This window comes from Hylobates moloch, unplaced genomic scaffold, assembly GCF_009828535.3.
Source record: "Hylobates moloch isolate HMO894 unplaced genomic scaffold, HMol_V3 SCAFFOLD_10, whole genome shotgun sequence".
NCBI lineage: Eukaryota > Metazoa > Chordata > Mammalia > Primates > Hylobatidae > Hylobates > Hylobates moloch.
The window spans coordinates 18,770,073-18,783,933 of NW_026652285.1; the positions used below are offsets into that span (position 1 = coordinate 18,770,073).

The 13,861-nt window shown below is 45.6% G+C and overlaps 1 protein-coding gene and 1 pseudogene across 1 annotated transcript in view; one reads left to right on the forward strand and one right to left on the reverse strand.

The window, feature by feature from the left end:
* LOC116474642 (leucine-rich repeat-containing protein 37B-like) lies at positions 1-11,915 on the forward strand (annotated as a pseudogene).
* Positions 8,552-13,861, reverse strand: part of LOC116474342 (FMR1-interacting protein NUFIP2-like) — a 27,788-nt gene continuing 22,478 nt past the window's right edge. The window contains 2 exon segments of the mRNA XM_058445418.1: positions 8,552-8,714; positions 8,824-8,915. The gene's annotated coding sequence lies outside the window, so the exon portion shown is untranslated.

Genomic DNA, 13,861 nt, shown 5'->3' on the forward strand with positions numbered 1-13,861 from the left:
GGCTCCCATTGAGTTCGCAGCACCAGCCTGTGTCATGTCTTGGCTGTGTTTCTGGGGCCCATGGCTCCTCCTTACGTGGCAACTGTTGTGTCTACTAGTCAAGGAGGCTCAGCCTCTGGTGTGGGTCAAGGACCCGCTCCAGCTGACCTCTAACCCCATGGGGCCACCTGAGCCCTGGTCTTCCCGCTCCTCCCATCTCTCGTGGGAATCTCCCCATGCACCTGCTCCCTCAGCAGCCCTGGGGGACTTTGATTACCTGGGGCCCTCTGCTTCTTCGCAGATGTCAGCCCTGCCCCAGGAATTGACTGAAAATTTGGCTCCATTCCTGGACACGGATTCAGCTGGAGAGCTGCCCCTGGGCCCAGAGCAGTTCTTGGCTGCACATCAGGATTTAAACGACAAGCTGACTCCGCAAGAAAGGCTCCCAGAGGTGGTTCCACTGCTGGATGGGGATGGGGATCAGAACCAGACCCCAGTTCAGCTTCCTCGCCTCAAAAATAAGGTTCAAACTGCAGATCTAGATCGGGCTGCAGGTCATCAGGCAGATGAAATACTTGTTCCACTAGAGAGTAAGGTTTCAAAACCAACCAAATTTGTTTCGCCCAAGAACCTGAAGAAAGATCTAGCTGAGCGTTGGAGCCTTGCTGAGATTGTTGGGATTCTACACCAATTATCCAAACCTCAGCATCAGAAACAGACCTTGCAGGATGAATATTCGAGTATGGACACACTGTATCCCGGCAGCCTGCCTCCAGAACTCTGGGTGAACGCAGATGAGCCTCCAGGGCCACCTGAGCAATTTGGACTTTCTCAATTCCATCTAGAGCCCGAAACTTAAAATCCAGAGACCCTGGAAGACATCCAGTCCTCTTCACTCCAGGAAGAAGCCCCAGCGCAGCTTCCACAGCTCCCTCAGGAAGTAGAACTTTCAACCCAGCAGGAGGCCCCAGCTCTGCCTCCAGAGTCCTCTATGGAGAGTCTAGCTCAAACTCCACTGAATCATGAAGTGACAGTTCAACCTCCAGGTGAGGATCAAGCTCATTATAACTTGCCCAACATAACAGTTAAACCTGCAGATGTGGAGGTTACCATGACTTCAGAGCCCAAAAATGAGACAGAATCTTCCCAAGCCCAGAAGGAGGCCCCAATTCAGCCTCCAGAGGAGGTGGAACCTTCTGCAACCCAACAGGAGGCCCCAACTGAGCTGCCAGGTCCACCCATGGAGGCTGAACTTTCCCCCAGTGAGCAGGAGCAGCCAGCTCAGCCTTCTGAGTCTTCTGGGGAGGTTGCATCTTCTCCAGCCCAGCAGGATACCCCAGCTCAGCCTCCAGAACATCAGGAAGTCCCAGTTTCACCTCCAGGTCACCGTCAGACTCAGCATTCAGATTTTCCCAATGTCTCTGTTAAGCCTCCAGACATGCAGCTCACCATAGCAACAGAGCCTAGTGCAAAGGTGGAAACTTCTCCAGGCCACCAGGAGGCTACAGCTCAGCTCTCAGGTCCAGGTAATGTAGAACCTCCCGCCATCCAGCACGGGGGCCCACCTCTGCCTCCAGAGTCGTCAGAAGAGTTGGACGTTTAGCAATTCAATCGGAGACTTCAGTTCAATCTCTGGAACCTATTAATAATGAGAACCTCTCTCCAACCCAGCAGGAGGCTGCAGCTGAGCATCCACAGACTGCTGAGGAGGGTGAGTCTTCTCTAACCCAGCAGGAGGCCCCAGCTCAGCCCTTAATGTCCCCTGAGCAGTTTCGACATTTGAAAGACCAGCAAGACATTATAATTCAGCAGCTAAGTAGACCTGAAAAGTATGAACTTCCTCCAGTCCATAAAGAGACCACAACTCAGCCTCCAACTCAGCTCTCCTCAGACTTTGGAAGTTCACTGAATGATGAAGCAACAGGTTCACCTCTAGATGTGTCATATCTAGATCTAGATAGGGAGCTTACCAAACCTACAGCTGTCACTATGGGGGAAGAACCTTCTCCAGTCCAGCAGGACAACCCTCCTATTCCCACTGAACAGGCTGACTTTTCTCTAGCCCAGCCTGATCTCCCTCCCCCGCCTCTGCATTCTCCTGAAAAGATTGAATCTCCCGTCCCCCAAGAGGCCACAGCTCAGACTCTAGATCCCCCTAAGGAGGCAGAACCTTCTCCAGTCCACCAAGGGTTCCCAGGTGAGCCACCAGAGCTCCCTAAGGAGGTTGAACCATCTGCAATCCAGCCGGAAGCCTCGGGTCATCCTCGGAAGTCCACTGAAGAGGTCAGTCCTCCACCACAGTGGGAGATACCAGCTCAGCCATCAGAGCCACCTGAGAAGGTCGAACCATCTCCAGTCCTACAGCAGGCCCCAACTCGGCTTTTAAAACCACCTAAAGAGGTAGGATCCTCTCCAGTCCAGCAGGCAGTCCCTGCTCAGTCTTCAGACCCCACTATGGTGATAGAACCCTCTCTGACCCAGCAGATGGCCCCATCTTTGCCTCCAGAGTTCCCTCAGGAGGTAGAACCATCTGTAACTCAGCAGGAGTTTCCAGCTCAGATTCCAGAGTCCCCTATGGAGGCGGAACCTTTCTCTGACCAAGCAGGAGGCCACAGTCCGGGCTCCAGAGTCCCCTAAGGAGGTGGAACCTTCAAGGCAGCAAATGGTCCCAGTTCAGCTTCCAGAGCCACCTAAGGAATTTGCTGCTCAACCTCCAGCTCATTATGAGGTGACAGTCCCAACACCAGGCCAGGATCCAGCTCAGCCTTCAACATTGCCCAGTGTCACTGTTCAACCTTTGGACCTGGGACTTACCATCATTCCAGAATCCACGACAGAGGTTGAACTTTCTCCAACCATGCAGGAGACCCCAACTCAGCCTCCTAAGAAAGTTGTACCCCAACTTGTAGTATGTGGAGTGGTAACAATTCCAACACCAGGTCAGGATCAAGCTCAGCATCCAATGTCACCCAGAATTACAGTTCAACCTCTGGACGTGGGACTTACCATCACTCCAGAACCCACTACGGAGGTTGAACATTCTACACCCCTGAAGAGGACTATAGTTCCTCCAAAGCACCTTAAGGTGATACTTCCACATCCAGACCAGGTTCAGACTCAGCATTCACATCTGACCGAAGCCACAGTTCAACCTTTGGATCTGGGGCTTACCATCACTCCAGAATCCACAACAGAGGTTGAATCTTCTACAGCCCTGATGACTACAGCTCCTCCTCCAGAACACCCTGAGGTGACACTTCCACCTTCAGACAAGGGTGAGGCTCAGCATTCACACCTGACTGAAGCCACAGTTCAACCTCTGGACCTGAAGCTTAGCATAACTACAGAGCCTACTACAGAGGTTAAACCGTCTCCAACCAAGGAAGAAACCTCAGCTCAGCCTCCAGACCTGGGGCTTGCCATAACTCCAGAACCCACTACAGAGATTGGACATTCCACAGTCCTGGAGAAGACTACAGCTCCTCGTCCAGACCAGGTTCAGACTCTGTATCGAAGCCTGACTGAGGTCACAGGTCCACCTACAAAGTTAGAATCTTCGCAGGATTCATTGGTGCAGTCTGAAACTGCACCAGAGGAACAGAAGGCCTCCACAAGCACCAACATATGTGAGCTCTCTACCTGCAGAGATGAGACTCTGTCATGTGTTGATCTCAGCCCAAAGCAGAGGCTCCACCAAGTGCCTGTGCCAGAGCCCAACACCTACAATGGCATCTTCACCACCTTGTAAGAATCACCTTTCCTCAATCATCCTCTGTGTCTTGCCTGACATGGCAGCCTTTTCCTGTAGGCCTTCCTGGGCCTTCTTTATCTCCCCAAGCCCTACTGACAACTGACTTTCTGCTTTCACCTTTGCTTGTCAACTCTCCCTTCTCCTCCTCCTCCTTTAATGTTAGTTAGACCCATTCTCCAGTCTTTTACTTTTACCCCAGTCTTTTACTCATTTTCTTATCCATTCTTATTTAGCCCCATCACATCATTGCTTAACCACTGCTCTGCTCCTATTTTCGCTTCACCTTTTTTTTTTTTTTTTTTTTTGAGACAGAGTTTCACTCTTGTTGCACAGGCTGGAGTGCAATGGCACGATCCTGGCTCACCGCAACCTCCACCTCCTGGGTTCAAGTGATTCTCCTGCCTCAGCCTCCTGAGCTGCATTGAGGCTGTCTGCAAGACAGTCAAGCTGCATTGCAACACTGCATGTCTGACTAACACCGTACATTGTCGTGAGTCCAAATTGCCTGGTGATAAATTGTTACATTATTTTAAGTATTTGTTTTTAAATTTTTATTTTTAATTGATGAAATTTTAAGCTAATGATATAATTGTTTTATTTACTCAGTCAGATTTAAACTCCCTCAACTTCTGAACTACTCCCTTGCTGGGAGTCAGGTTCTCAGTTATTATTACAAAATTTAATAGTGGAACAGTTCCATATGCATAAAGGACCAAGAGAAAGGAATGGGAGGTCTAGGGAATAACATGAACATCCACACAGTGTGTACTGTGCTCTCTGCTTGGTGCTTTGCCCCCAGTGATAATTTCTTCATATAGTGCAATGTAGTTTATAAGCTGGATTTATATCCATGAGGTCTCAAGTACTCTCTGCCTTTTAGGACAGATGTAGATCTGGTTTTGTTTTTGTTTTTGTTTTTACAATTTTATAAGAGTAGAAGAGATGCTGTTTTATTTGAAGGCTGAGAGCTTCTGGTTCCATAACCAGAAATTGCTACCTGGCTCTTCTAATGGAATGGAGGGCTTTTCCATTCTTAGTCCATCCAACTCTGAACTTGCTCTGAATCTCAAACTTTTCTAGTCACAGAACAAATGCTCAAGTGCTTTCAAGTTTTTCTGTAGATTAGGTTTATTAGCACCAACTTCATGACTTCTAAAATGTGACTTCTTGAATACAGGTATCTACCAGTGATATGGGGTGGATAATTAATAATGCTTGGCTACTTCCATAAAGACAGTGTTGCTTATTTTTCAAAATTTTTTCTTTTTTTGTCTTTTTTTTTTTTTTTAACAATTATGTTCTTCCCTTCTCCCCAAGACGTGGGCAGAAAAGCACTGTTAATCTCCTTTTACAGATGAGGAAAAACAAGATCAGAGGTGCTGAGTGCTGTAGCCTAGTGCCAGGTCTTCTGTCCCTGATTCTGGTTTCTCCCCAAGCCCATGTTTCTCTTTTCTCGCAATCTTTACTTCTTCCACTGGCCTTCAGCACCACCCAAAATACTTTTACTTCTGGAAAAGAAGCCCAGCTGCACACTGGCACACTTGACCTTCATGCAGTCAGAAGCTTTGGATGATTCCCCATTCAAAATATTAGAGATGAAATGAAAGCAAAGGAGGCATCTGACAAAAGTTGCTTTTTCCCTTCTGCATTTAGGACTTCAAGTAATGTTTATCCAGAAACTGCTATCATACCATAGATTCATTGTATATTTAACAACATAGGCATACAATCTGGCAAATTAACAATCTCTTAACCTACACCCTGGATCCCTGCCCAAATTTAAGAAAAGAACTAAGGTGGACACAGTGTTTTTTTCCATGTCGCATCTTCTGTGATGGGGCTATGATATGTGGGAGCAGAGAATGGAGTGGGTGGGTGGAGCACATGCCAGACGAGGATCTATCAGCAATGGGAGGGGGCATCCACTTTAGCATCTCCACCTTGCTCCTCTCAGAGGACCGCCTTTCATTGCATTCAGCTGTGATGGTAGCAAGAACACGGGCACACTGAGGGTGAGGAGAGCGGGAGCCTTGTGCTCTCTCTGCATATGAGGCAGGACAGCACAGGGTACGGAGCAGTCTGCAGAGAGGCCAGCTCATCAGCTCATCAGGGAAGCACTTGTCTTCCACCTTGGGCTTTGACCAAGCACTGGGCAATTGGCCCCTGGGGATCAACGGAATAACCCTAAGCAGAGTGACTCTATGTCACACTATGGAATGTTCCAAGTAGGTGGCCATGTTTTCAAAAGATGTCTTTTCCTTCTTTCATTGTTGCCATTTCATAGGTTTAGGTTTGGGTGTAGTTTCTCCTCTCTGAATAGCACTCGAACATTTGCTGACTCTTACTCTGTGTGACTGGGGCGTACAGCTATGGACTGAGTATGAAAGATGATCAGGGATCTTTCATGATGAAAACAGTCTCTTCTGACAGCTGAAGAAGCATCTGTAGGGAATCCAGAAGGAGCGTTAGTGAAGGCGTTGCAAGCCCGGAAGCAGCACACAAGCACTGAGCTGACTATTGAGTCGGAGGCGCCCTCAGACAGCAGTGGCATCAAGTTGTCAGGCTTTGGGAGTGAGCAGCAAGACACCAATGACGAGAGTGATGTTATCAATGCACTAAGTCACATCTTGCCTTATTTCTCAGAGGGAAATCTAGATGAAGAATTGATAATGTTACCATTCGCTAAACTGCTTTTTTCAAATGTATGAGATGGAGCTAGGCTCCTGAGTATTTTGAAAAACAATAGAAAGAGCCGCTCACAGTCCAGCCTTCTAGGTATCAAATTTAAACACCAAATATTTGCAAATAAACTAGAAACTGTTGAACCACAGGAAAACAGCCTGGCAAAGATCCAAAGTGTAGGCAAAAACCTGCAGAGAGTGAACAGAGTCCTCATAGGCCCAAGGAGCATCCAGAAAAGACACTTCAAAGAGGTGGGAAAGCACAGCACTAGGGAAGAACAGGATGCCCAGGCACTTGTGGACAATGCTGCCAAAGAAAAAAGGCTTGAGAGTCCAGCCCCAAGGGAGCTGGAACAGCCTCACATAGTGCAGGGGCCTGAGAAGGTAGCAGGAAACACCATCCACGCCAAGCCTTTGTTCACCCAGGAGCATAAGGCAGCAGTCTCCTCTATGCTGAAACCCTTCTCCATGGGCGTGCCTTCTGCCTCTAGCCCTGCAAAAGCCCTACCTCAGGTCAGAGACAGATCGAAAGACTTAGCCTACAACATTTTAATTTTAGAAATGGCAATGGCTAGGGTTAAAAACATGGAGGCTGCTAAACCAATCGCACATTCCAGAAAAAAATACCGCTTTTATAAAACTCGCTCCCATGTGGCCCACAGAACACCCAAGGCCAAAAAGATTAAAAAGTTTAGAAAGGGCAGTTATCTCAATAGACTGATGCTCACAAAGAGGCCGCCGTTCTCTGCAGAGAAGAGCCTCATAAATTCACAAGGGGTTTTTTCATCTTTAGGAGACCCGAGTCCTCAAGAAAACCCTCTTCTGGAAGTATTTGCTCCTTCAGAATGTTTTAGAGAAAACACTAACGTAAAAGACGCAGCTGTAAGAGATGCCTTTGAAGAAAATGTTTTTATGGAAAACACGGTTATGCCAGAAGGCACCATCTCTGAAAACACAAACTACAATCATCCTCCTGAGGCAGCTTCCACTGGGACTGCATTCAACTTAGAGCCAACTGTTACACACACTGAGACAAAATGGGAACACAACAACGTGGGCACTGACCTGTTCCCCGAGCCCAAAAGCTTCAATGACCCATTGCTCTCCTCCCCAGGTGGTCAGTTTGAAATTCAGCTAACCCAGCAGCTACGGTCCCTCATCCCCAACGAGGATGTGAGAAGGTTCATGTCTCGTGTTATCCGGATCCTGAAAATGGAATGTTCAGAAACCTATGTGCAAATGACCTGTGCCAAGCTCATGTCGTGAATAAGCCTCCTGATGAAGCTTCTCAGCAAGCAGCAGGAAGCAAAGACATCCAAGGCAGAATGGGATACAGACCAATGGAAAACTGATAACCATATTAATGAGAGTGAACAGAAAGAGCAGAAATCGAGTGAGGTGAGGACCACACAGAAACATGAGACCCAGATTTCCCATCATTTAGCATATGCCAGGACAGTGCCTACATAGGAGAATCTGGGACTCCCAGGCGATAGCTTGTCTTGGCCAGGTAACTTAGGCCATGACAGTGATCTCCCACTTTGCTCATGTAGACAGTGAAATAGATTACGGCACAAGATGAACTGTAGCTCGGGGGTGGTAGCTCACGCCTGTAATCCCAGCACTTTGGGAGGCCGAGGTGGGTGGATCACTTGAGGTCAGGAGTTTGAGGCCAGCTTGGCCAACATAGTGAAAGCCTGTCTTCACAAAAAATACAAAAATTAGCTGGGTGTGGTGACACATGCCTGTAGTCCCAGCTACTTGGGAGGCTGAGGTGGGAGGATCACCTGAGCCCAGGGAGGTCGAGTCTGTAGTGAACTGTGATCGCACCACTGTACTCCCGCCTGGGTGACAGAGTGAGATCCTGTCTCAAAAAAAATAAAAAAGAACAAAAGAACCTGTAAGCTACTCAACTGGAATACTGGGGTTTTGAAAGGTTAGCTTCCATTCTTTTTCTTTTTTTAATTGTTCTTTCTTTTTTCTTTTTTTTTTTTTTTTTTTAGCTCATGAAAGAAGTTCCAGGATATGGCTATAACAACAAAGTCATCTTGGCAATATATGTGACTGTAATACTAACAATTTGGATTACAATGTTTTGTCTGATTGAGGTAAGGACAATAATTAATTCAGGTTTTCAGAATACAATCCTGTCTTTGTGTGGATTCAGAACCCACAAACTGAAAACCAACGCCACTTTCCCACTTGACATTCTTCTTCTGTCGTTTAAGGCTGAGGTATGCTTTCTTCTTTTACTGCAATGTATATTCCAGGATTTTTAAAGGATCCTCACTTCCAGGAGATCTCTGTGAAATGAAACCAAGTTAATCCCACTAGACTATTTTAAGAAGTTAAGTTGATATAATAGCAAACTTTCTCCCACCCAAAACTATGTCAACAATTGGATGTACTCACCGAGTCACCCCTCACTCTGCCACTAATTTATTTCCTTGTTGCTTAAATGATGAGAGACATATAATCTCCACCCTCACGGAGTTGTCATCACCCTGGAGAGGAAGAAGACAGCCAAAAGAGAGAAGTATTGTCTTGTGGACTTATTAGATTCACATAGTATCGTCCTTCTCCAGTGTGTAAGGCGTAGTCTAAATAGGTCCAGTTAAAGCACTACACGGTAGCCATTTTTAAAAAAAATTTTTGGCCACATTTTTAATTTCATGGGGGAGGGGGAAATGTCTCATACTCCAGCCCTCCTGAGCTTAGTCCCTCTGTGAGACGTGTCACCATTTCTTGGGCACCATATGAGACATTCCCCCTCAGATTAGAGATGCTCAACCTGCATCAACATATCTAAAGCCTGTATTTGGCTACTCTGGGGCGAGTCCTGTTTACAGTGCCCATTCCTGGAGCTTGCCTCTTTTTGCCTTTTGTTTGATTACGTGAGGTATTACTTTTCCCAACAGGCCAGTGCTAGCATATTGGAAGAGTGATTTAATAAGGTGGCAACCTTGACGCTATGCTCCTAATCCAACCTTATTTGCCTCATTTACCGTTTCCATTGTTGTGGTAGCCCTCCGTTCCAGCCAGAGCAGCCCCTCACCATACCCCAGTCACACCATCCCCATTCTGCTCTTGTCTGTGCCTTTGTCCATCTAAAATTCCCTTATTTCACTCTGCCTGTGGGAGTCCTGTGAATCTCTCCAAAGCCAACTCAGTTCGTCTTTCTGCTTGAAACCTTCCCTAAATAGACCAGGTGCAGTGGCTGACGCCTGTAATCCCAGCACTTTGGGAGGCCAAGGCGGGTGGATCCCGAGGTCAGGAGATCGAGACCATCCTGGCTAACACAGTGAAACCCCGTCTCTACTAAAAATACAAAAAAATTAGCTGGGTGTGGTGGCAGGCGCGTGTAGTCCCAGCTACTTGTGAGGCTGAGGCAGGAGAATGGCGTGAACCTGGGAGGTGGAGCATGCAGTGATGCAAGATCAGGCCACTGCACTCCAGCCTGGGGGACAGAGTGAGACTCTGCCTCAAAAAAAAAAAAAAAAAAAAAAGAAAGAAAGGAAAAACTTCCCTGAATATTCCAGCCCTCCTGAGCCTAGTCCCTTTGTGAGATTTGTCCCCATTTCTTAGACACCATATGAAAGACTTCAGAGGCTGAAGTGGGAGGATTGCTTGAGCCTGGGAGGTCGAGGATACAGTGAGCTGTGCTCATACCACTGCACTCTAGCCTGGGCAACAGAGTGAGACCCTGTCTCAAAAACAGCCACCACTGAAAACTATCTTGGGATTTGAATAGGATTACCTTAAATTTGTAGATTAATTTGAGAATTGACATCTGTACGACATTCTAGGAACATGGTATTTCATGTCATGTATTCATTTCTTGTTAATGTCTTTCAGAAGAGTTTTAGGGTTTCCATCACATAGATCTTACACGTCTTTTGTTAGATAACAGATCTTTGTATTTTTGTTCCTAAATACTTCAGACATTTGTATTGCCATTGTAAATGGGATCTTTCTTCCATTTTCTAGTTAGTTACTGGTATTATCTGAATTGTTATTATCTGAATGGTATATATCTGAAAAGTATTTGAGGTTTGTGTGCTGCTCTCTTGATTTTGTATCTAGCCACCATACTGAATTCTCATATTACTTCCAGTAAAATCTTAGTTGATTCTCTTAGGCTTCTTTGGCTAACATTTATTATTTTACATGCAAATAATGATAGTTTTTTTCTCTTCCTTTTCAATACTTACACTCTTTCCTTCCTTTCCTTTTTTTTTTTTTTTTTTCTTTCTCAGGGCCTTGTTGTCACCCAGACTGGAGAGCAATGGTGTGATCTAGCTCACTGTAACCTCAAACTCCTGGGCTTAAGGGATCCTCCTGCCTCAGCTTCCAGAGTGGCTGGGACTACAGACAGGCAGCGAATTTTAAAACTTTTGTTGTAGAGACAAGATCTCGCTATGTTGCCCAGGCTGGTTTTCCTGCCACGTTAGAGCAGGTTTCCTTTTTTTCATACTTTTAAGTGTTTTTTTTTAGTAGGAATTCTCCGTTGAATGTTAGCTAAAACAGTCAATAAAATGCATTAAGTGCCAGCTGCATGCAAGACCCTAAGTTAGATACAGTCAGCCCTCTTCATCAGCAAGTCCACATCTTCAGATTCAACTAGATGAGGCTGAATATTTGAAAAAAGAAACAATAAAAATACAAATAGAAAGTTCAGTATAACAACTGTTGCCATTATACAATATCTATACATTTTATTAGTGATGTCCTAAAGTACACGGGACCAGGCATGGTGACTCACACTTGTAATCCCAACACTTTGGGAGAACAACCTCAGCAACATAGTGAGACCTTGTCTTTAATAAAAATAAAAATTAAAAAATTAGCCAGATGTAGTGGTATGCACCTGTAGTCCCAGCTACTCAAGAGGCTGAGGTGGGCAGATCACTGGAGCCCAGGAGGTTGAGGCTGCAGTGAGCTGTGATTGTGACACTGCACTCCAGCCTGAGTGACAACAGGTGATCCTGTCTCTCTAAGTAAGTAAATAAATAAAGTATATGGGGGGGTGTGTGTTGGTTATATGCAAATACTGCACCATTATATGTAAGAGATTGAGCATCCACAGATTCTGGTATGGTGCGGGGGCGATATCCTAGAACCAGTCCCCCACAAGGTAGCAAGGATGACTGAACTGTGGAAGAATCAAAGCATACAATTCCTGTCTTCAAAAAAGTTATCAGGTAGATGAGACTTAAAATGAATAAAAGGAATGAATACGCATTTGGAGATAGTGGTTGTTGTGATAGATAACCTTAACTGTGTTTTCTTCCAAAACAGATTCTTGCCCACAAAAGGGCATCAAAGGAACATGAAGAAGCCTCATCAGTGTGAGACCCCTGAGCCCAAGTTAAGGCATCTGGATGGCCTGGAGCCACGTTTTTAGAATTTTATTATTATTATTTTTTTACTTAAATCAGTAATTACTTTGTGGTTGTGTTCCTCAAAACGAGGATTCTTAACAATAAAAATAGCTTGTTAAATCATTTTTAATGGTAATTAATTGGTTCCTGAAGATTTGACTAAAGAGAAAACTAGGCCAATCTAAGCAGGGTCCAAATGAAGTAGAAAGTCCATAGAGAATGGGCAAAAAGGAAGTTGTGGAACCACAGACACAGTAAAAGGAAAAAATTGGCCAGGCGCAATGGCTCACACCTGTAATCCCAGCACTTTGGGAGGCTGAGGTGGGTGGATCGCTTGAGCCCAGGAGTTCGGGCAACATGACAAAACCCCCAATGTGTACAAAAAATACACAAAAAACATGAGCCAGGCGTGGTGGTGTGCACTTGTAGTCCTAGCTACTTGGTAGGCTGAGGTGGGAGTATCACTTGAACCTGGGAGGTGGAGGTTGCAGTGAGCTGAGGTTGAGCTGTTATACCCCAACCTGGGTGACAGGTTGAAAGATGAGGCCCTGTCTTCAAAAAAAAAAAAAAAAAGGCCGGGCACGGTGGCTCAAGCCTGTAATCCCAGCACTTTGGGAGGCCGAGGCGGGCGGATCACGAGGTCAGGTGATCGAGACCATCCTGGGTAACATGGTGAAACCCCATCTCTACTAAAAATACAAAAAATTAGCCGGGCGTGTTGGCGGGCGCCTGTAGTCCCAGCTACTCGGGAGGCTGAGGCAGGAGAATGGCGTGAACCCGGGAGGCGGAGCTTGCAGTGAGCCGAGATCGTGCCACTGCACTCCAGTCTGGGGGACAGAGAAAGACTCCGTCTCAAAAAAAAAAAGGGAAGACAGCAAAGAAAAAAAATTTATTTTTGTGACAAGGACTCTTTCTGTCTCCGAAGCTGGAGTGCAATGGCATAATCATAGCCCACTGCAGCCTCAAACTCCTGGGCTCAAGGCATCCTCCTGCCATAAAGGCCTCCCAAAGTGTTGGGATTACAGGCATAAGCCACTGTGAGGCTAGATTTTTTTTTTTTTGAAGCAAGGTTTGGCTCTGTCACCCAGGCTGGAGTGCAGTGGGGCAATCTTGGCTCACTGAGACCTCTGCCTCCCAGGCTCAAGCGATCCTCCTGCCTCAGCGTCTCAAGTAGTTGGAACTACAGGCATGTGCCACCAAGCCTGGCTAATTTTTGTATTTTTTGTAAAGAAGGGGTCTTGATACACTGCCCAGGCTCGTCTTGAATTCCTGGGTTACAGTGATCCACCCACCTCGGCCTCCCAAAGTGCTGGGATTACAAGTGTGAATCACCACGACTGGCCAAAAAAAGTTAAGTGTTAAAAAGAAAATTCACCAAGCCATTTTGCATACTTTTCTGGAAAGATACAGATACATATATATATATATATATAGAGAGAGAGAGAGAGAGAGAGAGATCTGGACTGGACACCTTATACTATCAGTTGGGTATAACTTTGTTGCAGAAAGGACAAAGAGAACTGATTAGAGTTAAGGCACATATATAGGCACATATATATGTGTGTATATATATGTGTGTGTGTATATGTGTATATATTTTCCCAATTCTTTATACCACTCCTTTTTATTAATTTTTATTGAGATATAATTTATACACCATAAATTCACCCTTTAAAATAAGTGCAGAATTTAGTGGGTTTTAGTATAGTATTCACAAGGCTGTACAGCCATCACCACTATTTAATTCCAGAACATTTTCATCACCCCAGAAAGAAGTCCCAGAATCACTGGCCCTACTCCCCATTTCCTCTCCTATTTCCTGGCAAGTATTTACTTACTTCCTATGAATTTGCCCATTTGGGACATTTCATATAAATGAAATCATACAATACATGATTTCACTAAATAAGACTTTTGTGTGTGGCTTCAAAGAATTTTTAAAAATTGAGGTAAAGTAGGCATAACATAAGATTTACACTCTAACCACTGCCCCCTCTCCCCACCTTTTTTTTTTTTTTTTTTTTTTTTTTGAGACGGAGTCTTGCTCAGTCGCCCAGGCTGGAGTGCAG